Below are 24596 nucleotides of genomic sequence, written 5' to 3'. Positions count from 1 at the left end.
ATGCCTAGTGCTAATGAAATTTTGGTTTCGAGCTAATCATGAACAGTCAATGACGGTAGTAGTTGCTATTTCTTGATTTTTAAAACACCTGCGTGCTGAACGCCTCACATGTTGCCCACGTGGCAGGGGTGGGTGGTGGTTGGGTAAGTGATGTACCGCGATCCATCAAATGTACCGATGGTACGGTTTCAACCTCCATCCGTTAGCGCACGCCGTACGCGAGATGGCCGTATGTATCGACAGTACCCTACATTAGTGTGTACGGTCCGCTCCAGAGGCCCACCCACGCGGTATCACTCTATTGGTCCACCTAGCGGGAGCGCGCGCGCCCGAGCTCGCTATCGCCGCGCTCAAAGGAGTCGCCAGTTTTCAAAGTCCGGGGCAGATCGCCTTCAATCCATAGTCTGCTACTTCAGTCGTCTTCTGAACATGTCGTTTTTGACCCGCCATGGACTCGCTGACCCGCCATCGACTAACAGGAAACCGCGCTGAGTTGCCTTCACTCACTGGCCTGCCATGTTGTTGGGCCACTCTAAGCTATCATCAAGCGATCTGAAAAAAATGACCTGGAAGCGGATTGGGTCACGACCCAGAAACAGGGACGACCACAACTCGGTTTCCTCCGCCCCAACGGCTGCGGCCTCGCTCGCAAGTCGGCCGCCGTTGAGCTGCCTCTTTGCCGCGGACGCCGTCTACGCTGGCCTCCCGCACCTTCCCGCACGGCTCCGCCCATCGTCTCCCCTGTCAAGCCGGCCGATGCCGCCGCTTCGCCGGTGCCTCTCTGCTGCGAGCCGCCTTGCTGGATACAGACGAGGGATCCGTCGCCTCGCCGTCAAGTCGCCAAGCTGGTTCTGAGCTGTCTGCGCCGTCCGTCTCCGACTGCGAACCGGTCTCGTCACTGTTCTGCTCGCCCTTGGCCTCAGCCGTCGCGGCTGATAGATCCGCCTGGCTGTCGTCTTGCGCCACCCTCGCCGATGCGGCCTCACTACCGAACCGACTCTGAGCTGCTGAGCCGCCGGACCAGCCATTTGCCTCCCCGCTGTCGTCCCGCACTGAGTCACCCGACCGGCCATCCGTTCCTCTACTGTAGCACTGCTCAAGCGGCACGGTGTTGACCCGCCGAGCCGCGGTTACAGCCTCCGCCGTGGGCCCGCTTCACTGACGTCGTTCGAATTACCATGACGCTGTTCTAACTCGTCGGCCGTCTTAGTCTCTATTCTGAGCCTCTTCAAGTTGTCAAACACGCATTGAGCCAGCCACCAGTGTTACTGCACCACACATTAAGCCGGTCACATTGCACCACGGCCTCCTTCTGCTTCAAATCCGCCGTCGCGGACGCACATTGAGTTGACTCCTTGAGCCACCGCCGCGGACAGCCCGCGGCCGCAGGTACGGCCTCGAGTCTCCGGCCGCCTCAGCGTGCGTGGGATCGACCTCCCTTCGCCGGCACTCCGCCATTGTCTCTGCGGCCGGTCTCCGCTGCCGCCGTTGAGCCGCCCCAGACTCCTTTGCCACCGCGACCGACGCGCCGTCGCTCCTCCGTGGCTGTTTTCGCTCGGCTTCATGCTGTTGCTCTGCCATGAGCCGCCGCGCGGTGAGCCGTCGCGATGCCTCTAAGCTGGCCATCGGTGAGCCGCCGTCAGGCCACCTCTTCTACGATGGGTCATGTGCCTGGCTTCGCTCCGAGCCGTGAAAGAACAAAAGGTGTACGGAGCAAACGACACTGCCACCTGAAGATGGTTTTCCCTGGCATCCTCTGTTCCCTGCTTCAACTTCTTCAAGACAAACCAAAAATCAAGTGGTGATTGTTCTGATGATGAACCGACAAAACAGCCAAGGATAGTTGCAAATGATGAAGAAGCAATCCAGTATGCATCGGAGACTTACATGAAAGAAACAGCTGACATCTTTGCACATGATTTGACATCTACCTTGTTTGAGAGCCATACGCGATGTGTGCTACAGCACGTGTGCATCAAAGATTTAAGGGTGTCTTCTATGCTTTCCCTAATTCTATTACTGGAGCACTGTGCAGTACCTACATATTGTATGGGGAGAAAACCTTGGAGCACCACGACTCCGTGTTTATTCAATGGTTCAACTGATTGTTCTGAAAATGGAGCTCAAAATCTATCTCATCGCCGCTACCGTTGCCCGTCAAAGCCGCCGGCCGGACACTGATGAGCCGCCACTACGCATGCATCGTGTTGCCTGGCACGCTTACGGCCGTCGCAGACCTTGCACCGTCGCACGACCCGCCTCGTCGGTTCAACCTCACTTTGCCGCGGCCCACTGCCGAACAGCAGCTGTTGTGACCCGCCGCGGGTGAGCCGCCTTCGTTGTGACAAAGCCGCCCCCGACTGCTGCGGCCTCGTCCAAAGGCCTCAAGCCCCAGTCATATTACTAAGCTACCGACATCGCCTCTCTAAGACCCAGCCTTTGCTCTAAGTCGCCAGAGGGTTTCTGCAGGCGCTCCTGTGCAGTCGTGTTCTAAGTCGCCATGGCTCTACTTGCCGGCTTTTCACATCGCGACACCTCTGCCCGCAGTCATTGACCCGCCACTCGCTTCGGACGCACACGGTCGTCGTCAAACCACCGCATCAGTGGCCGGCTATGCCATCCTCCACTGTCATAAGCCACCGTGAGCCGCCTGCTGTCGACCGCTGATCAGGACCGCGGCCTTGCTTCGGGCGTCTGCCGCCTCAGTCGTCGAGGCCCGTAGCCGGCCGGCGTCAAGCCGCTGCTCTCCAGCTATGTTATGACCCGCCGGCACCTCGGCTGAGCCACCGAAGCTGTCTCCGCCTCTACTACAAGCTCCTACCGCCGCTGCAGGCTGAGCCGCCGGAGTTTGCTGACCCGCCTCCGCCGTGGCTGTACCCCGAGCCGAGCTTCCATGTTGCCTCTGCTATGGTGAGCCACCACTGGCCTACAAGCCACCCTGGATCTAAGCCGCCCCACTCTTGACCCGCTGCGTCGCGCTTGATCCGCCGGGTTGAGGATAGACCGGTTGGGTCTCCCTTGTTCCGCCTTTACCTGCTTTAAAAAAATGGGGCAACATAACCCGGAGGAAAAAAAATTGAGCCGCCCGATGACCTTTTCGCTACGGTCATGCTATAAGCTGCCACCTCTGCTGTCATCCCACGGATGATAAATGTGATACAACATATCAGGTGAAATTCATCATGTCAAGTTTTATTGATACTTTTTTTACTATCTTCGAAAACAATTACTCTCGTTTGTGAAACTTCTTATGCAGAACAATTCATCATTACAAAAGAGGCCATCAAGTTATGGCCCTTGCCGACGCCGGATGGGTCATCGGACATGGTCAATTATAACCCACCGAGATTCAACATATTCCAGCAACCAACTGGTCATATCATGGTCAAGCATGGAGAGTCTCAAACCAACTCCTCGAGTAGTCTTAAGACTCGGGGGCTACGAGGCTACGATGACATGACTTAGCAAACATTGTGAGATTCAATACCCCGGGTCATTGGAGGGAAGATAACCCGGTCCCGGAGCCATATTGGTAAAAATTTAAAGGCCATCAGAAAATTTCCGGCTCGCAATGGTGTTTCGGTTTACAATTCGGCTTAAGGTAAACCTGTCTCCCACAAAGCTTTGAAGCTCTAAATATCCGGATTAAAATTCCGGTTTAAAAAGAATTCATCTCTCTAAAGTTCGAGTTTTCAGGAAAAATTACAGGGATCAAAGAGAGTTTGTTGCACAGCACAACTCAAACATAGGCACCCGATGAGCACAGCTCAAAAATATATCACTTGGAGGCTTCCGGCTTATTGAGCTAAGCTATGATTACCCTTTGATCCGGCTCATAGCCACAGTTACAGGTCATTTGGGGGCTTCCTGTTCAAACATAGGTCGTATTCGAACCAAAGAGAACATAGCTGTCGTAACCCTTTTAATCGGCGCAAAGCCAAACTCACTAGGGGGCTTCTTGATCGTATCCGAATCATAGCTTAACCCCTTTTGGGTCCGACTTGGATCGTATTCGAATCAAGGTTGTTTAAAACCTCTCAAGATCATTTGGGGGCTTCCTATTCAAACATAGGTCGTATTCGAACCAAAGAGAACATCGATGTTGGTACCCTTTTGATCGGCGCAACGCCAAAGCCACTAAGGGCTACATGATCGTATTCGAATCCTAGCTTAACCCCTTTGGAACGGTTTACTGATCGTATTCGAATCAGAAACCTCGATTTTTATTTGGTTTAAGTTTTTGCAAACAATCTTTGGGGTTTTTGATATTTTTTGATCATGTCTGAAGCATATAAGTGTGGTTTCGTTTAAACCCGGCTTGGCTTTAGACGAACAAGTTGCCAACATATGATAATATTAATACTTGGAAGGTTTAACTTTTAAGTTTTGGGTTATCACCCTTACTGCACAGGTATCCTAAACCGGCAGTATGATTCAATATCACAGGAACCGGTTTTTCAAACCGGGTTATATTATTTAAATCTTTAATAGCCAACATGGCTGGATTTTTATTATGGTTATCAGTAACCAATATTACGATTGAGGTTTTCAAAGTCGCTTCAATGCAATGGATATTATTAATCAATGGATACAATTTATTCTACAGTGGAAGGAATAGTCCCGAGATGCTGCAAGCTTACAATCCGGCACTTGGGGGCTACATTATTCAAGTTGAGATTACATCAAATATGCAAGTCCCATGTCACTGCCAGCATGCACCATGGCATTTAGGGGCTAATGCAAAGTCATTTTAACTGGCCTTATTGAAGACCTGACTCATCACATTGTAATGAGCCGGCCCTTGGGGGCTATCAATTGCTCCTGTCAACAATTCAAAGTATACAAGTTTTTATTCCATTATATTGAAGGGTCCGCTGCTCAGTTGGTAAAGCACAAAGCTCTTCACCTTGTGGATGTGGGTTCAAACCCCATGATGGGGGTTGCATCATATGATGTTCTTTTCAAAGAAGTATATATAAAGTCCCAGCTCAATATTATCTTACTGAGCCGGCCCTTGGGGGCTACACGTTGTTCAAGTTTTTATGAACATAGGGCAATTACAAGTCCTAGGTTGCTGCAAGCATGACAACCTGGCACTTGGGGGCTACGTATATGGAGTATTCAGTCTTTACTAGTGAATGAGATGAACAACATGGATTTCTTCAAAGTGGCAATATTTATGTTGAAGCAAGTCTTAAGTCACCACTTTGTTTCTGCTCAAGACTTGGGGGCTACAGGTAATATGGATATAAGGGAGGAAAAAATCTTCAAATTCTCAGTTTTGAGTAAACCAGATTGACCGGGTGTCTGCGAAAATTATAATTCGGCATTATCTATTTATAACCCGACAAGTTCATCTTAAAACCGGTTGAAAGTCACATGAGTATTTCAAAGACCAATATTTTTAAGCATTGGGAGTGAGTCAAATGAATTATTCTTCACAGTCTTTCTCTGTGAGAAACCAATGTCAACAAATTGATTATGAAGTCGGCTTATTGACCCGGATTCTCTGGAAGAAGGAAATGACAAGGACTTAAGGATGTTCATGTGACGGCTTAAAAGAATATTTAACCCCAAGCATAACCTGTTAAAATTGTTATTATGTTTTTTTACAGGATCAGTTTAACCTGGATGAATCCAAATTAAACTGGGGGCTAATGTCGGGGATATACCCTGCGGTATGACCCGGCCGGAGATATGACCCGTCTAGGACTTGGTATTTCATTGGTAAGTCGGCAGATTGTTTAAACCGGAGGTTAAGCCAGCGAGAACTGTTAAGCAGGTTAAGCAAGCAGACACAGTCATGTAAGCCAGCAGACACAGTCATGTAAGCCGGCAGACACAGTCATGTAACCCGCCAGACACAGTCATGTAACCCGGCAGACACAATCATATAAGCCAGAAGGTTAAGCGGACAGTCAAGTCAAACAGTTAAGCCAGATAGTTAAGCTGGACAGTTAAGCCGGACAGTTAAACCAGATAGTTAAGTCGGACAGTTAAGCCAGATGGTAAGCCAGATTGTAGGTTAACAGTTAAGAAGCCCAAAACGTTAAAGAAAGCCCATGGAGAGAAGCCCATGGAGAGAAAACAGAATAGTTAAAGTCTTAAGTCCGAGCTGGACTCTACATGTAACCTGCCCTTCAACATATATAAGGAGGGGCAGGGCACCCCAAGAGGGACAGGCTGAATAATCATTAAGTCTAGACACAACTAGGAGAGCCGGAGTTACGGCGACTCCCTCATGACGATAATGAGACCTAGCCACAAACAGCATGTAGGGTTGTTACCGGATGATGTTTCCCAGGGCCCGAAGCTGTCTAAATCTTCGTCTTGCGTGTTGCGTTTCTCGATTTCGATCAACCCCTTCAAGCTACCGCATAGATGCGTTGGCCTCATGACTAAGTCCTCACACTAGGACATCTGCCGTGACGTTTCCACGACAATAAGCTTGGGGATGCTATATTTGATGAAGATGGTATTTTTAGTCCCCCAAGATTTGATGTGCAAATTTGTTATAGTGATTGCATGCCTCCTATTTATGATTATTATAATGATCAAAGTGGATTTGGAGAGGTCCTGACTTTATTTAATGATGAATCCACTATTTGGAGGAGGTTGCAATTGATTATGATAACAAAGTTGCTATCTATGATGATTATGGTGATGACATGTATTCTATAAAGAATAATGATAACCAAGAAACTTGTCATCATGATTTTAGTTTTCAATCACATGATAGTTATTTTGTTGAGTTTGCTCCCACTACTATTCATGAGAATAAATTTGCTTACGTCGAGAGCAATAAAATTTCTATGCTTGTAGATCATGAAAAGAATGTTTTATATGATAGTTATATTGTTGAATTCATTCATGATGCTACTGAAAATTATTATGAGGGAGGAACTTATGCTTGTAGGAATTGCAATAATATCAAGTTTCCTCTCTTTATGTTGAAAGTTTTGAAGTTGTGCTTGTTTTGCCTTCCTATGCTAGTTGATTCTTGTTCCCATGAGTTGTTTGCTCACAAAATCTCTATGGATAGGAAGTGAGTTATACTTAAATGTTCTTGTCATGTGCTTCATGATGCTCTTGTTATGTTTCAATTCTTATCTTTTATGCGAGCATCATTGAAATAATCATGCCTAGCTAAAAAAATCATTAAAGAAAAGCGCTTGTTGGGAGACAACCCAACACTTTTACCTACTGTTTTTGTGTGTTCACATGATTATGCTACTGTAGTAATCATGTTTTATTGCTTTTGTTTCAATAAAGTGCCAAGTAAAGCCTTTGGGATGATCTACGGTGATAGTTGATTTGATCTTGCTGAAAAATAGAAACTTTTGTGCTCAAGAAAACAATTCTCATTTTTAACAATAGGGTGATAAAATGCTGATTCTATTTTCAGAAGATTAATAGACAAAATTTTCAGGTTTTCCTAATTTTTTAGAATTTTTGGAGTAGTATAAGTATGGTTTGAGTATATATTACTACAGATTGTTCTGTTTTTGATAGATTCTGTTTTCAATGCATAGTTTGCTTGTTTTCTAGTTTCTATGGCTTATATTGCTCAATATAAATTGTATAAATGCTATGATACAGTAGTAATTGTGTGATAACAATTATGAATCTTGTCTTTGGCAGTACCAAAAGTGGAATGGTTTGCTCTTTATCATACTAACCTATCTCACAAAGTTTCGTTAAGTTTTGTGTGATTGAAGTTCTCAAGTTTTGGGTGAGATATCATTATGAGGAGAATAACGAGTGACAAGAACCTAAGCTTGGGGATGCCCAAAGAACCCCCAAGGAAATATCCAAGGAATATCCAAGCAACTAAGCTTGGGGATGCCCCGGAAGGCATCCCCTCTTTCGTCTCCAACATTATCGGTAACCTCACTTGGAGCAATGTTTTAATTCGTCACATTATATGTGTTTGGCTTGGAGAGTCAATTTATTTTGTGAGGATTTGCTTGATGTTATTTATAATAATGTTTTGCATACTTTATTTCAATAAAAGTGGCAATGATAGCCTTTGCCATGTTTATTTTGCAAGTATACATGTTGCTGTTTGAAAACAGAAAGTTTACCGCTGTTGCAAAAATTCCCTAGAAAAGTCAGAATGTGATAAAATGTTAAAACTTTTTGCAAAATAAGCTCTGATAAATTCTCTACATTGTGGTAAATTTTCATAATGTTTGGAATTGAATAAGTATTGATACTCTTGCATTCTTTACAGACTGTACAGTTTTGGCAGATTGCTGTTATGATTGCATTGTTTGCATATGCTTGCTTGCTTAATGAATCTATTTGAGGATAGGAGTATTAAATATGCATAGGCATTTAGTATGCAATGTTGAATAATAATTTTAGTGATTTTCTATAGTAGAGAATGACAAGGTTTTTGCATTGGTTTATACTAACTTATCTCATGAGTCCTTGTTGAGTTTTGTGTGGATGAAGCTTTTGAGATTTAGGAAAACCGTGATATGAGAAGAATTAAGGATACACAAATGCTCAAACTTGGGGATGCCCAAGGCATCCCAAGATAACATTTCAAGAAGTCTCAAGCATCTAAGCTTGGGGGCATCCCACCTTTCTTCATCAACACTTATCGGTTAGTATCGGTTGAGCCTAAGTTTTTGCTTCTTCACATGTGTTATGCTATCCTTGGAATGCCATTTTATTTTGTTTTGCTTGCTTTTTTAATAAAATACTTAGATCTGAAAGTTTTAAATAAAATAGGGTCCACACATAGCTATCCATTTACTTAACTACTCATTTGATCTTCACTTATATCTTTTTGGAGTAGCTTGTCATTTACTCTTGTGCTTCACTTATATCCTATGACTAAATTGTTGAAAAAATTGAATATCATGAAGTTGAAATCAAATCATGCCTAGTGGTAGCTTCACATTTGATTTAGAAAGTGAACTATTTTGAGGCTTGACAATCACAATATTGGTCATATAAGCAATTCACGAATAATTAGTATAAGAGAACTTCCACATATAAATACACAATCATGGAAATATTTTGTGATTGTGAGCCCCCATCAAAATATTATATGCAAAAATTGTTGACATTGGACAAGGAAGAAAACGTAATGGTTTATGTTTGTTCATATTCACAAGGAAGTTATATTGTCATAGATCCTTCAACATGTGGTTCTTGCCCCCATCTTTGCTAGCCAAAAATTCCGCACCAAGTAGAGATACTACTTGTGCATCCAAAAACCCTTAAACCCAAATCTTATTTTCAAGAGTCCACTATATCTACCTGCATTCGGTATTCTTTTGCCATTCTAAGCAAACTTGTATGTGCCATCTCTAATATTCAAAATAAATTTCTCTTTTGTGTGCTCGTACCGCTCGCGAGGTGATGTCTACTACACAACCTTCTTCTTGTAGACGTTGTTGGGCCTCCAAGTGCAGAGGTTTGTAGGACAGTAGCAAATTTCCCTCAAGTGGATGACCTAAGGTTTATCAATCCGTAGGAGGCGTAGGATGAAGATGGTCTCTCTCAAGCAACCATGCAACCAAATAACAAAGAGTCTCTTGTGTCCCCAACACACCCAAAACAATGGTAAATTGTATAGGTGCACTAGTTCGGCGAAGAGATGGTGATACAAGTGCAATATGGATTGTAGATAATGGTTTTTGTAATCTGAAAAAATAAAAACAGCAAGGTAACAAGTGGTAAAAGTGAGTGTAAACAGTATTGCAATGTGTTGAAACAAGGCCTAGGGTTCATACTTTCACTAGTGCAAGTTCCCTCAACAATAATAACATAATTGGATCATATAACTATCCCTCAACATGCAACAAAGAGTCACTCCAAAGCCACTAATAGCGGAGAACAAATGAAGAGATTATGGTAGGGTACGAAACCACCTCAAAGTTATCCTTTCTGATCGATCTATTCAAGAGTCTGTAGTAAAATAACATGGCGCTATTATTTCCATTCAATCTATCATAGAGTTCATACTAGAATAACACCTTAAGACACAAATCAACCAAAACCCTAATGTCACCTAGATATTCCAATGTCACCTCAAGTATCCGTGGGTATGATTATATGATATGCATCACACAATCTCAGATTCATCTATTCAAACCAACACAAAGTACTTCAAAGAGTGCCCCAAAGATTCTACCGGAGAGTCAAGATGAAAATGTGTGTCAACCCCTATGCATAGGTTCATGGGCGGAACCCGCAAGTTGATCACCAAAACATACATCAATTGAATCAATAGAATAACCCATTGTCACCATGGTTATCCCATGCAGGACATACATCAAGTGTTCTCAAATCCTTAAAGACTCAATCCGGTAAGATAACTTCAAAGGGAAAACTCAATCCATTACAAGAGAGTAGAGGGGGAGAAACATCATAAGATCCAACTATAATAGCAAAGCTCGTGATACATCAAGATTGTATCACCTCAAGAACACGAGAGAGAGAGATCAAACACATAGCTACTTGTACATACCCTCAGCCCCGAGGGAGAATTACTCCCTCCTCGTCATGGAGAGCACTGGGATGATGAAGATGGCCACCGGAGAGGGTTTCCCCCTCCGGCAGGGTGCCAGAACGGGTCTAGATTGGTTTTCGGTGGCTACGGAGGCTTCTGGCGGAGGAACTCCTGATCTATTGTCGTCCTCGATAGTTTTAGGGTATATATATATATATATATATATATATATATATATATATATATATATATATATATGCGGACGAAATACATCAGGGGAGCCACGAGGGGCCCACGAGGGTGGAGGGCGCGCTCGGGGGGGGTGGGCGTGCCCCCCTGCCCCGTGCTCTCCTCATTGATCTCCTGACGTGCACTCCAAGTCTCCTGTATTGCTTTCTTTCCAAAATTAACTTTTCCGAAGGTTTCATTCTGTTTGGACTCCGTTTGATATTCCTTTTCTGCGAAACACGAAACAAGGGAAAAACAGAAACTGGCACTAGGCTCTGATTTAATAGGTTAGTCCCAAAAATCATATAAAATAGCATATAAATGCATATAAAACATCTAAGGTTGATAATATAATAGCATGGAACAATCAAAAATTATAGATACGTTGGAGGCGTATCAGCATCCCCAAGCTTAATTCCTGCTCGTCCTCGAGTAGGTAAATGATAAAAACAGAACTTTTGATGTGAAATGCTACCTAACATATTTATCCATGTAATTCTCTTTATTGTGGCAAGAATATTCAGATCCATAAGATTCAAGACAAAAGTTTAATATTGACATAAAAATAATAATACTTCAAGCATACTAACAAAGCAATTATGTATTCTCAAAATAACATGGCCAAAGAAAGTTCATCCCTACAAAATCATATAGTTTGGTCATGCTTCATTTTTGGCACACAAGAATGCTCTCATCAGGCACAACCCCGATGACAAGCCAAGCAATTGTTTCATACTTTAGTAATCTCAAACTTTTTTCAACTTTCACGCAATACATGAGCGTGAGCCATGGATATAGCACTATGGGTGGAATAGAATATAATGAGGGGGTTATGTGGAGAAGACAAAAAGGAGAAAGTCTCACATCGACGCGGCTAATCAATGGGCTAGGCAGATGCCCATCAATTGATGTCAATGCAAGGAGTAGGGATTGCCATGCAACGGATGCACTAGAGCTATAAATGTATGAAAGCTCAACAAAAGAAACTAAGTGGGTGTGCATCCAACTTGCTTGCTCACGAAGACCTAGGGCACTTGAGGAGGCCCATTGTTGGAATATACAAGCCAAGTTCTATAATGAAAATTTCCAACTAGTATATGAAAGTGACAAAACAAGAGACTCTCTATCATGAAGATCATGGTGCTACTTTGAAGCACAAGTGTGGAAAAAAGGATAGTAGCATCGTCCCTTTTTTTGGCCTTTTTTATTTGGCATTTTGGGGGGGGGGGGCAATGCTCTATTAATGATGATCATCACACTTCTATTTATTTACAACTCAAAGATTACAATTCAATACTAGAACAAAGTATGACTCTACATGAATGCCTCCGTCGGTGTACCGGGATGGGCAATGAATCAAGAGTGACATGTATGATAAATTATGCATGGTGGCCTTGCCACAAATACGATGTCAACTACATGATCATGCAAGGCAATATGACAATGATGATGTGTGTCATGATGAACGGAACGGTGGAAAGTTGCATGGCAATATATCTCGGAATGGCTATGGAAATGCCATAATAGGTAGGTATGGTGGCTGTTTTGTGGAAGATATAAGGAGGTTTATGTGTGATAGAGTGTATCATATCACGGGGTTTGGATGCACCGGCGAAGTTTGCACCAACTCTCAAGGTGAGAAAGGGCAATGCACGGTACCGAAGAGGCTAGCAATGATGGAAGGGTAAGAGTGCGTATAATCCATGGACTCAACATTAGTCATAAAGATCTCACATACTTATTGAAAGAATCTACAAGTCATCAAAAACCAAGCACTACACACGTGCTCCTAGGGGGATAGGTTGGTAGGAAAAGACCATCGCTCGTCCCCGACCGCCACTCATAAGGAGGACAATCAAAGAACACCTCATGTTTCAATTTTGTTACATAAAGTTTACCATAGTTGCATGCAACGGGACTTGCAAACTTCAACACAAGTATTTCTCAAATTCACAACTACTGAACTAGCACAACTTTGATATCACGACCTCCATGTCTCAAAACAATCATCAAGCATCAAACTTCTCTTAGTATTCAACACACTCATAAGAAAGTTTTTTACTAGTCTTGAATACCTAGCATATTAGGATTATTTAAGCAAATTACCATGCTTTTTTAGATTCTCAAAATAATCTAAGTGAAGCATGAGAGAATAATAGTTTCTATAAAACAAAACCACCACCGTGCTCTAAAAAGATATAAGTGAAGTACTAGAGCAAATGACAAACTACTCCGGAAGATATAAGTGAAGATCAATGAGTAGTCGAATAATTATGCAACTATGTGAAGACTCTCTAACATTTAAGAATTTAAGATCTTGGTATTTTATTCAAACAGCAAGCAAAACTAAAGAAAATAAAATTACGCTCCAAGCAAAACACATATCATGTGGTGAGTAAAAATATAGCTCCAAGTAAAGTTACCGATGAACGAAGATGAAAGAGGGGATGCCTTCCGGGGCATCCCCAAGCTTAGGATCTTGGTTGTCATTTGAATATTACCTTGGGGTGCCTTGGGCATCCCCAAGCTTAGGCTCTTGCCACTCCTTATTCCGTAGTCCATCGAATCTTTACCCAAAACTTGAAAACTTCACAACACAAAACTTAACAGAAAACTCGTAAGCTCCGTTAGCGAACGAAAACAAAACACCACTTCAAGGTACTGTAATGAACTCATTATTTACTTATATTGGTGTTAAACCTACTGTATTCCAACTTCTCTATGGTTTATGAACTCTTTTACTAGCCATAGATTCATCAAAATAAGTAAACAACACATGAAAAACAGAATCTGTCAAAAACAGAACAGTCTGTAGTAATCTGTAACTAACGCAAACTTGTGGAACCTCAAAAGTTCTAAAATAAATTTCTGGACGTGAGGAATTTATATATTAATCATCTGAAAAAAGAATTAACTAAATATCACCATCCAATAAAAATGGCAGCAATTCTCGTGAGCGCTAAAGTTTCTGTTTTTTACAGCAAGATCAACAAGACTTTCCCCAAGTCTTCCCAACAGTTCTACTTGGCACAAACACTAATTGAAACATAAAAACTCAATCATAACAGAGGCTAGATAAATTATTTATTACTAAACAGGAGCAAAAATCAAGGAACAAAAATAAAATTGGGTTGCCTCCCAACAAGCGCTATCGTTTAACGCCCCTAGCTAGGCATGATGATTTCAATGATGCTCACATAAAGGATAAGAATTGAAACATAAAGAGAGCATCATGAAGAATATGACTAACACATTTAAGTCTAACCCACTTCCTATGCATAGGGATTTTGTGAGCAAACAACTTATGGGAACAAGAATCAACTAGCATAGGAAGGCAAAACAAGCATAACTTTGAAACTTTAAGCACATAGAGAGGAAACTTGATATTATTGCAATTCCTACAAGCATATATTCCTCCCTCATAATAATTTTCAGTAGCATCATGAATGAATTCAACAATATAACCAGCACCTAAAGCATTATTTTCATGATCTACAAGCATAGAAAATTTACTACTCTCCACATAAGCAAGATTCTTCTCCTTCAGAATAGTGGGAGTATCATAAGAGACTCGAATACTATAAATTGTTTCCACATTAAAAGAGTAATGTTCAGAAAATGGGTAATCATAATCATGACAAGTTTTATAAATATAATCATCACTACTTTTTATAGCATAAGTGTCATCACAATAATCATCGTAGATAGCAACTTTGTTCTCATAATCAATTGGAACCTCTTCCGGAATAGTGGATTCATCACAAAATAAAGTCATGACCTCTCCAAATCCACTTTCATCAATATAATTATCATAAATAGGAGGCATGCTTTCATCATAATAAATTAGCTCATCAAAACTTGGGGGACAAAAAATATCATCTTCATCAAACATAACTTCCCCAAGCTTGTGGCTTTGCATATCATTAGCATCATGGATATTCAAGGAATTCATACTAATAACATTGCAATCATGCTCATCATTCAAATATTTAGTGCCAAACATTCTAATGCATTATTCTTCTAGAACTTGAGCACAATTATCGGAATCCTTATTTTCATGATAGATATTAAAAAGATGAAGCATATGAGGTACCCTTAATTCCATATTCTTTGTAATTTTCTTTTATAAACTAAACTAGTGCTAAAACAAGAAACAAAAAGATTCGACTTCAAGATCTAAAGATATACCTTCAAGCTCTAACCTACCCGGCAACGGCGCCAGAAAAGAGCATGATGTCTACTACACAACCTTCTTCTTGTAGACGTTGTTGGGCCTCCAAGTGCAGAGGTTTGTAGGACAGTAGCAAATTTCCCTCAAGTGGATGACCTAAGGTTTATCAATCCGTAGGAGGCATAGGATGAAGATGTTCTCTCTCAAGCAACCCTGCAACCAAATAACAAAGAGTCTCTTGTGTCCCGAACACACCCAATACAATGGTAAATTGTATAGGTGCACTAGTTCGGCGAAGAGATGGTGATACAAGTGCAATATGGATAGTAGATAATGGTTTTTGTAATCTGAAAATATAAAAACAGCAAGGTAAAAAGTGGTAAAAGTGAGCGTAAACAGTATTGCAATGTGTTGAAACAAGGCCTAAGGGTTCATACTTTCACTAGTGCAAGTTCCCTCAACAATAGTAACATAATTGGATCATATAACTATCCCTCAACATGAAACAAAGAGTCACTCCAAAGCCACTAATAGCGGAGAACAAACGAAGAGATTATGGTAGGGTACGAAACCACCTCAAAGTTATCCTTTCTGATCGATCTATTCAAGAGTCCGTAGTAAAATAACATGATGCTATTATTTCCGTTCAATCTATCATAGAGTTCGTACTAGAATAACACCTTAAGACACAAATCAACCAAAACCCTAATGCCACCTAGATACTCCAATGTCACCTCAAGTATCCATGGGTATGATTATACGATATGCATCACACAATCTCAGATTCATCTATTCAAACCAACACAAAGTACTTCAAAGAGTGCCCCAAAGATTCTACCGGAGAGTCAAGACGAAAATGTGTGCCAACCCCTATGCATAGATTCATGGGCGGAATCCACAAGTTGATCACCAAAACATACATCAAGTGAATCAATGGAATAACCCATTGTCACCACGGTTATCCCACGCAAGACATACATCAAGTGTTCTCAAATCCTTAAAGACTCAATCCGCTAAGATAACTTCAAAGGGAAAACTCAATCCATTACAAGAGAGTAGAGGGGGAGAAACATCATAAGATCCAACTATAATAGCAAAGCTCGCGATACATCAAGATCGTATCACCTCAAGAACACGAGAGAGAGAGAGAGAGAGAGAGAGAGATCAAACACATAGCTACTGGTACATACCCTCAGCCCCGAGGGAGAACTACTCCCTCCTTGTCATGGAGAGCACCGGGATGATGAAGATGGCCACCAGAGAGGGATTCCCCCTCCGGCAGGGTGCCAGAATGGGTCTAGATTGGTTTTCGATGGCTACGGAGGGTTCTGGCGGTGGAACTCCCGATCTATTGTCGTCCTCCATAGTTTTAGGGTATACGGATATATATAGGTGGAAGAAATACATCAAGGGAGCCACGAGGGGCCCACGAGGGTGGAGGGCGCGCCCAGGGGGTGGGCGCGCCCCCTGCCTCGTGCTCTCCTCGTTGATCCCCTGACGTGCACTCCAAGTCTCCTGTATTGTTTTTTTCCAAAAATAACTTTTCTGAAGGTTTCATTTCGTTTGGACTCCGTTTGATATTCCTTTTCTGTGAAACACCGAAACAAGGGGAAAACAGAAACTGGCACTGGGATCTGGGTTAATAGGTTAGTCCCAAAAATAATATAAAATAGCATATAGATGCAGATAAAACATCCAAGGTTGATAATATAATAGCATGGAACAATCAAAAATTATAGATACGTTGGAGATGTATCACGAGGCGGTGAGGAGTGGCCAATATTTTCCATGCTACATGTGTTATTCTCCTGATGAGTGTTTATTCACTTATCATTGCTCGAGAGTAAGACAAAGGTATTAGGGATGCCCAGTCCCGAAATGAAAAATGAATTTACTTTATGTTGTCAAATAATAGATTCCTTGGAAAGTGTTGGTATGGAGGGCACCCATGGATATGGTTAGCCATGGAAAGTGAAAGTATGGTGGAAAAAGGAATAAACTTTATTTTCTGTTTGGGAACCGCCTATGATATATCTAGCATGGGAAGTGTTTGGAACTCTAAGTCGTTTTCGTTGGTGGGATGGATAAACCTCCCAAAATGTTTTTATCTCTCAATTTTCACTTTGATCTCTGGCACCTCTACAAATCCCTACTTCCCTCTGCGAAGGGCCTATCTTTTACTTTCCAGTATTTACTTTTATGCAAAGAGTCAAAGTATTCCTCTATATTCCTTTTTATTTTCTCTTTTGGTAAGCATCATGTGGTGAGGAAATATCTAGGCACATATGTCCAGTTGAATATGGGTAGCATGAGTTATTATTGTTGACATCACCCTTGAGGTGAATACGTTGGGAGGCAAAACAATAAGCCCTATCTTTCTATGTGTCCGGTTGAAACATTTTGCTCATGTGTATGCGGTGAGTGTTAGCAATCATAGAAGACTATATGATGGTTGAGTATGTGGAGCTCTTACTTAAACTCCGTTGATTAAGTTGAACTGCAATTGCTTGGTGACTAAGAACAAAGGTTGTTGGGTTTCAAGAGAATTCATTGTTTGAACCTTAACATGTGAATTGGTTGCCACTATAACATGAGAAGTTTCATACGAAAGAATTGTTGCTATGATGCTAGGAAAAGTGATTGAAATTATCATTGATTAAACTTGTTCGCTTTGCTAGCATTCACACTTCATAAATTATTTCTTTTATCATTTACCTACTCGAGGATGAGTAAGAATTAAGCTTGGGGATGTTGATATGTCTCCAACGTATCTATAATTTGTGAAATATTCGTGCCAATATATTATCATTCTTGGATGTTTTACAATCATTTTATAGCAATTTTATATCATTTTTTGGGACTAACCTATTGACCCAGTGCCTAGTGCTAGTTGTTGTTCCTTTGCTTGTTTTTTACATCGCAGAAAATCAATATCAAACGGAGTCCAACGCGAAACTTTTTGTGAATTTTTTATGGGCCAGAAGATTCCCGGCGGGCCAAAGCAGCACCTGAGGGGTGCCTCGAGGGGGGCACAACCCACCAGGGCGCACCAGGACCCCCTGGCGCGCCCAGCTGGGTTGTGCCCACCTCGGTGGCCTCCCGCACCCCTTCTTTGCACTATAAATTCCCAAATATTCCGAAACCCTTCGGGGTTAACCTAGATCAGAAGTTCTGTCACCGCAGGGCTCCGTAGCCACCGAAAACCAATCTAGACCTGTTCTGGCACCCTGCCGGAGGGGGGGAATCATCTCTGGTGGCCATCTTCATCATCCCGGCGGCCACCACGATGAGGAGGGAGTAGTCCACCCTCGGGGCGGAGGGTTTGTACCAGTAGCTACGTGTTTAATCTATCTCTCTCTCTCGTGTTCTTGAGATGTCACGATCTTGATCTATCGCGGGCTTTGTTAATATAGTCGGATCGTATGGTGTTTTCCCCTCTCTATCTTGTTGTGATGAATTGAGTTTTTCCCTTTGAGATTTCATTGTTATCGGACTGAATACTTTAATGGATTTTAGAACACTTGATATATGTCTTGCAATTGAATACTCGTGATGAAAATGGGGTATCGTATTGATTCACTTGATATATGTTTTGGCACTCAACTTGCAGATTCCCGCAGTGACATTGGGGTAATCTATGCATAGGGGTTGATGCACGTTCTTGTCTTTGTTTCTCCGGTAGAAATCTTGGGGCACTCTTTGTAGTTCTTTTGTGTGGATTGGGTATTATGAATATGAATATGCTTTGGTGTTATTCTAGTATGAACTCTAGGATAGATCGAATGGAAAAAATAGCTTTGCGTTATTTTAGTATGAACTCTTGAATAGATTGATCGGAAAGAATGGCTTTGAGGTGGTTTCATACCCTACAAACAATAGTGTCTTATGTTCTCCACTAGATAGGAACTTTGGAGTGATTCTTCGTTACACTTTGAGGGATAATCATATGATCCAGCTATGTCAGCACTGTTGAGAGACTGCACTAGCGAAAGTTCGGACCCTAGGCCTCATTTTTAAGCATTGCAACACCGTTTTTGTGCCTGTTTACTATTAGTTACCTTGCTGTTTTTATAATTTCAGATTACAAAAACCAATATCTACTATCCATATTGCACTTGTATCACCATCTCTTCACCGAACTAGTGCACCTATACAATTTCCATTGTATTGGGTGTGTTGGGGACACAAGAGATTGCTTGTATTTGGTTGTAGGGTCGTTTGAGAGAGACCATCTTCATCCTACACCTCTCACGGATTGATAAACCTTAGGTCATCCACTTGAGGGAAAATTGCTACCGTCCTACAAAACTCTGTGCTTGGAGGCCCAACACGTGTCTACAAGAATAAAGTTGAGTAGTAGACATCAGTGCACGCCAACTAAATTACCAGGTACTTTTGTTTCTTCATAACGATTCTAATGTTCGTGAGAATATGATGCTACCTAAATTGGATACTTTTGTTTTGCTTACAAATGAAGGACCCGACATGAACAAGAAGGATGAATGTTGGAGCATGATCAAGCATGGAGATGACGACACACGCAAGGGGAAGAAGAACAGAGTTTCTGGTAGAGTTTTCAGCACTTTGGAGCCACCATGATGATGTCCACTGACATGGACGAACTATACAAGATGACTTTTCATAAATTTTGTCCATTGCTTAACATAGGTGTTGCACCACCTTATTTTTGGGCCAGGCCCATGTAATTTTGAGATACAACTTCTTAGGCTATTTTTAGAGTCCATATTGTAGGGGAAATGACTCAACAGGTGTTTTAGGACCACCTTGCCAAGGGTGGAAGAAATCCCCTCTCTTTTCCCCTATAAATACAACCCTTAACGCAATGTTTAGACTTGGGGTTTTGTTTGGATTGAAGTTTTCCATAGATGCAACTCGTGTCCTTCGTTTATGTTCAACGACTAGACCAAGACGTCACAGAACCCCACTTGGTTAATAAAGCTTTCCTCTAAAATTCGCAATATCCAGATTGCAATCTCAGTTTTTTGCTTGTTCTTTGTTAGCCTGCAGGAAATAGACCCTCGTGGTGAGATTGATCATGCTTCGGTGTGGTCAATAAACTCTCGGAGTTGGTTTAGCGATTGCTAAGGCGCGACATCATTGCATGTTCATAGTCGGACCATCAAAATTGACTTCCATAGAAAACAATAGCTATCTCGTCGAAACATCGGGACACCTTGGCCTGTATCAAGTGGTATCAGATTTCCAGGTTGCTCGGTGACATTTTACCTGTTTGTCATAGTCTAGATCGCATCTGTTCTTTATATCTAAAGTCCACAAAAAAGATAGGGCTAGTTCATCATATTCAAACCAATCTAGGCCTTTGCATAATCTTTTTCATGTTTTGCTTTGTTGAATTTGCGGTTGCATTGTCGGGTCGAGTTGTTGGTCTTACCGTCTAGTCCTTTAGAGTTTTGAGTTCTTTTCACAAGTTGTCATGCCGCCGTCGCACCATCTTCATCATCGCTACCATATACCACAATTGTCATCACCACCGCCATATACCACCATCGCATATCCGCAGTCAATCCAAGTCCATATACACCACCACATATCTGCTACCATCACGCCAATCTGAGTCCACCTCCATCACAGATTCTCCACCAGTCTGTGTTCCACCGCCCCTACATATATCTGCCAACAGTCCGAGTTCCACTAGATTCATCTCCGCCACCAATCCTATTACAGGTCTAGTATTTGCTTCGTTGTTATTGATTTCTAGATCACGCCATACTACGTGTTGTGATCGAGTCGGACTCGCCAACTTATGTGCCACCCGTAGAAGAAAAATAGTTCCAAACTAAAAAAACTAAGTCTGGAAAATTTTGGCTAGGCAATTTTTAGACCATTTGTAGAAGTTTTTGAAAAATATTTGTTGTGGAGCAAAAAAATGTGAAAAAGAGCAAAAAAAAGATTCAGAGCGTGCTCCTCCCTTGTTTACGTGCAGCGCCATGATTTTTTTAGTGATCTAGGCTCACGTCTCTACCATGGTCTAGCCTAGGACCTGCACAATACCATCGTTGATCGTTTATTCAACTTTGCATCTCTAAATTGATTATTACTGACCCTTTTTGCTACCATATAATAAGCCTTCCCAGCCCCACATACATCTACGTCGCGCGTTTGACACCACCTGGCAATCGCTCGATCCAAGATTTGAGAGTTTTGACTACAACGGTTGCCAATCACCGCCTACTGCTTGGTAAGAACTGGTAAGAATTTGGGATTCGCGTGATAGATTTGTGACTCTCCACCACAACACGACCACCACCACTTCCTAGTAGTCTACATGATCGTATTCTTGTGTGTTTCTATTGCTTCTAACCATGACAGGATCACAAACCGATGAGACTGACTGGGAGAACATGACGAACAAGGCGGTACATGATAAATTTCAGCAAATGTTGGGTGAACAGGTGCAAGACGTCATGAGAAGCTTTGGAAAGGCACTAGAGCGGACCGATGACATTGAGAAGACAATTGACACCAAGTTGGATGCTAAGTTTGCTAAAGTGCTCGTGCTTCTACCACCACTTTCTGCCCCTGTTGCATCGTTACAACAACCTCCATGTCGCAATCCAGTAGGACGAGTGAAGCGTGTTCCTCTTGAGGAAGGCTAACATTCTCATGCCGCTGCTACTGCTATTGCTGCTTCTATGGCTCCTGCTGCTACTGTCGAGGAGGACAACAAATACAAGGGCGATTATGAGGATGAGATTGTGCAAAATCAGAACTACGTGCAACAACCAGAACCACCACCAGGTTGTCCACAAGCATATAATCGCGACGGTAGGGCTACACCACCACCTCAGGTACAAGATCATGACCATGTTCCTAAACTAAAATTGAATATTCCTCCATTTGTGGGTAGATAAGTTCCTGATGTATATCTTACTTGGGAGTTAGAAACTGAACAACGTTTTACATGTTTACAATATCCCGAGTTGTTGTTGTTTGTGCATTCACTAGTTTTGCTTGTTTGTGCATTTGAGGGTAGATACGTTCATGTTGTTGTTGTTGTTGTTGTTGTTGTTGTTGTTGTTGTTGTTGTTGTTGTTGTTTTAGCATTCACTAGTTTTGCTTGTGTTTGGTGGTCTGAACATTGTAGATTATATCATGATAATATGCCAACTACTTGGGCTGCTTTGAAAACTGCTATGCATACTCGTTGGGTTCCACCATATTATCAACGTGAATTACTCTAAAAATTGCAGCGTTTAAGACAAGGGGAAAATTCTTTAGAGGAATATTATGAAGCATTACAAACTGGCAAGTTTAGATGTGGTATTATTGAGGATAATTAAGATATGCTTGCGTGTTTTACGGGTGGATCAAATATAGAGATACAGATTATTTTAGAGTATAAGGATTATAACAATATCACTCATTTATTCCATCTTGCTTGTGATGTCACTTGAAATTGCGTCGGTATTTCCCCAAAGAGGAAGGGATGATGCAGTACAGCTACGGTAGGTATTTCCCTTAGTTATGAAACCAGGGTATCAATCCAGTAGGAGAATGAAGCAATGCTACGTCTTGAGCTTTTGTTGGTTTTCCCCGAAGAGGAAGGGATGATGCAGCAGAGTAGCGTAAGTATTTCCCTCAGTTTTTTGAGAACCAAGGTATCAATCCAGTAGGAGGCCACGCTCAAGTCCCTCGTACCTACACAAAACGATAGCTACTCCCAACCAACACGATTAGGGGTTGTCAATCCCTTCACGGTCACTTACGAGAGTGAGATCTGATAGATATAATATTTTTGGTATTTTTGGTATAAAGATGCAAAGTAAAAAGTAAAAGCAAAGTAAAAAAGCAAAGCAAGATTAAAGTGATGGAGATTGATATGATGAGAATAGACCCGGGGGCCATAGGTTTCACTAGTGGCTTCTCTCAAGAGCATAAGTATTCTACGGTGGGTGAACAAATTACTGTTGAGCAATTGACAGAATTGAGCATAGTTATGAGAATATCTAGGCATGATCATGTATATAGGCATCACGTCCGTGACAAGTAGATCAAAACGATTCTGCATCTACTACTATTACTCCACTCATCGACCGCTATCCAGCATGCATCTAGAGTATTAAGTTAAAAACAGAGTAACGCCTTAAGCAAGATGACATGATGTAGAGAGATAAATTCATGCAATATGAAATAAACCCCATATTGTTATCCTCGATGGCAACGATACAATACGTGCCTTGCTGCCCCTTCTGTCACTGGGTAAGGACACCGCAAGACCGAACCCAAAGCTAAGCACTTCTCCCATGGCAAGAACTACCAATCTAGTTGGCCAAACCAAACGGATAATTCGAAGAGACTTGCAAAGATAACCAATCATACATAAAAGAATTCAGAGAAGATTCAAATATTATTCATAGATAGACTTGATCATAAACCCACAATTCATCGGTCTCAACAAACACACCGCAAGAAGAAGATTACATCGAATAGATCTCCACAAGAGAGGGGGAGAACTTTGTATTGAGATTCAAAGAGAGAGAAGAAGCCATCTAGCTACTAACTATGGACCCGAAGGTCTGAGGTAAACTACTCACACTTCATCGGAGGGGCTAGGATGATGTAGAAGCCCTCCGTGATGACGGCCCTCTTCCGGCGGAGCTCCGGAACAGGCCCCAAGATGGGATCTCGTGGATACAGAAAGTTGCGGCGGTGGAATTAGGTTTTTGGCTCCTGTTCTGATCGTTTGGGGGTACGTAGGTATATATAGGAGGACGGAGTACGCCGGTGGAGCACCGAGGGGCCCACGAGGCAGGGGGCGCGCCCCCCACCCTCGTGACCTCCTCTTTGACTCCCTGGAGTAGGGTCCAAGTCTCCTGGATCACGTTCGGTGAGAAAATCACGTTCCCGAAGATTTTATTCCGTTTGGACTCTGTTTGGTATTTTGTTTCTCCGAAACACTGAAATAGGCAAAAAAACAACAATTTTGGGTTGGGCCTCCAGTTAATAGGTTAGTCCCAAAAATAATATAGAAGTGGAGAATAAAGCCCAATATAGTCCAAAATAGTAGATAATATAGCATGGAGCAATCAAAAATTATAGATACGTTGGAGACGTATCAGGCATCCCCAAGCTTAATTCTTGCTCGTCCTCGAGCAGGTAAATGATAAAAGAGAATTTTTGATGTGGAGTGCTACTTGGCATAATTTCAATGCAAATCTTCTTAATTGTGGTATGAATATTCAGATTAGAAAGATTCAAGACAAAAGTTTATATTGACATAAAAAAATACTTCAAGCATACTAACAAAGCAATTATGTCTTCTCAAAATAACATTGCCAAAGAAAGTTATCCCTACAAAATCATATAGTCTGGCTATGCTCCATCTTCACCACACAAAGTATTTAAATCATGCACAACCCTGATGACAAGCCAAGCAATTGTTTCATACTCTAACTTTTTCAAAACTTTTTCAATCTTCACGCAATACATGAGCGTGAGCCATGGATATAGCACCATAGGTGGAATAGAATGGTGGTTGTGGAGAAGACAAAAAGGAGGGGAAGATAGTCTCACATCAACTAGGCGTATCAACGGGCTATGGAGATGCCCATCAATAGATATCAATGTGAGGGAGTAGGGATTGCCATGCAACAGATGCACTAGAGCTATAAATGTATGAAAGCTCAACAAAAGAAACTAAGTGGGTGTGCATCCAACTTGCTTGCTCACCAAGACCTAGGGCAATTT

Source organism: Triticum aestivum, chromosome 7A (genome assembly GCF_018294505.1).
Source record: "Triticum aestivum cultivar Chinese Spring chromosome 7A, IWGSC CS RefSeq v2.1, whole genome shotgun sequence".
Taxonomy (NCBI): Eukaryota; Viridiplantae; Streptophyta; class Magnoliopsida; order Poales; family Poaceae; genus Triticum; species Triticum aestivum.
This window is presented reverse-complemented; position numbering follows the sequence as displayed.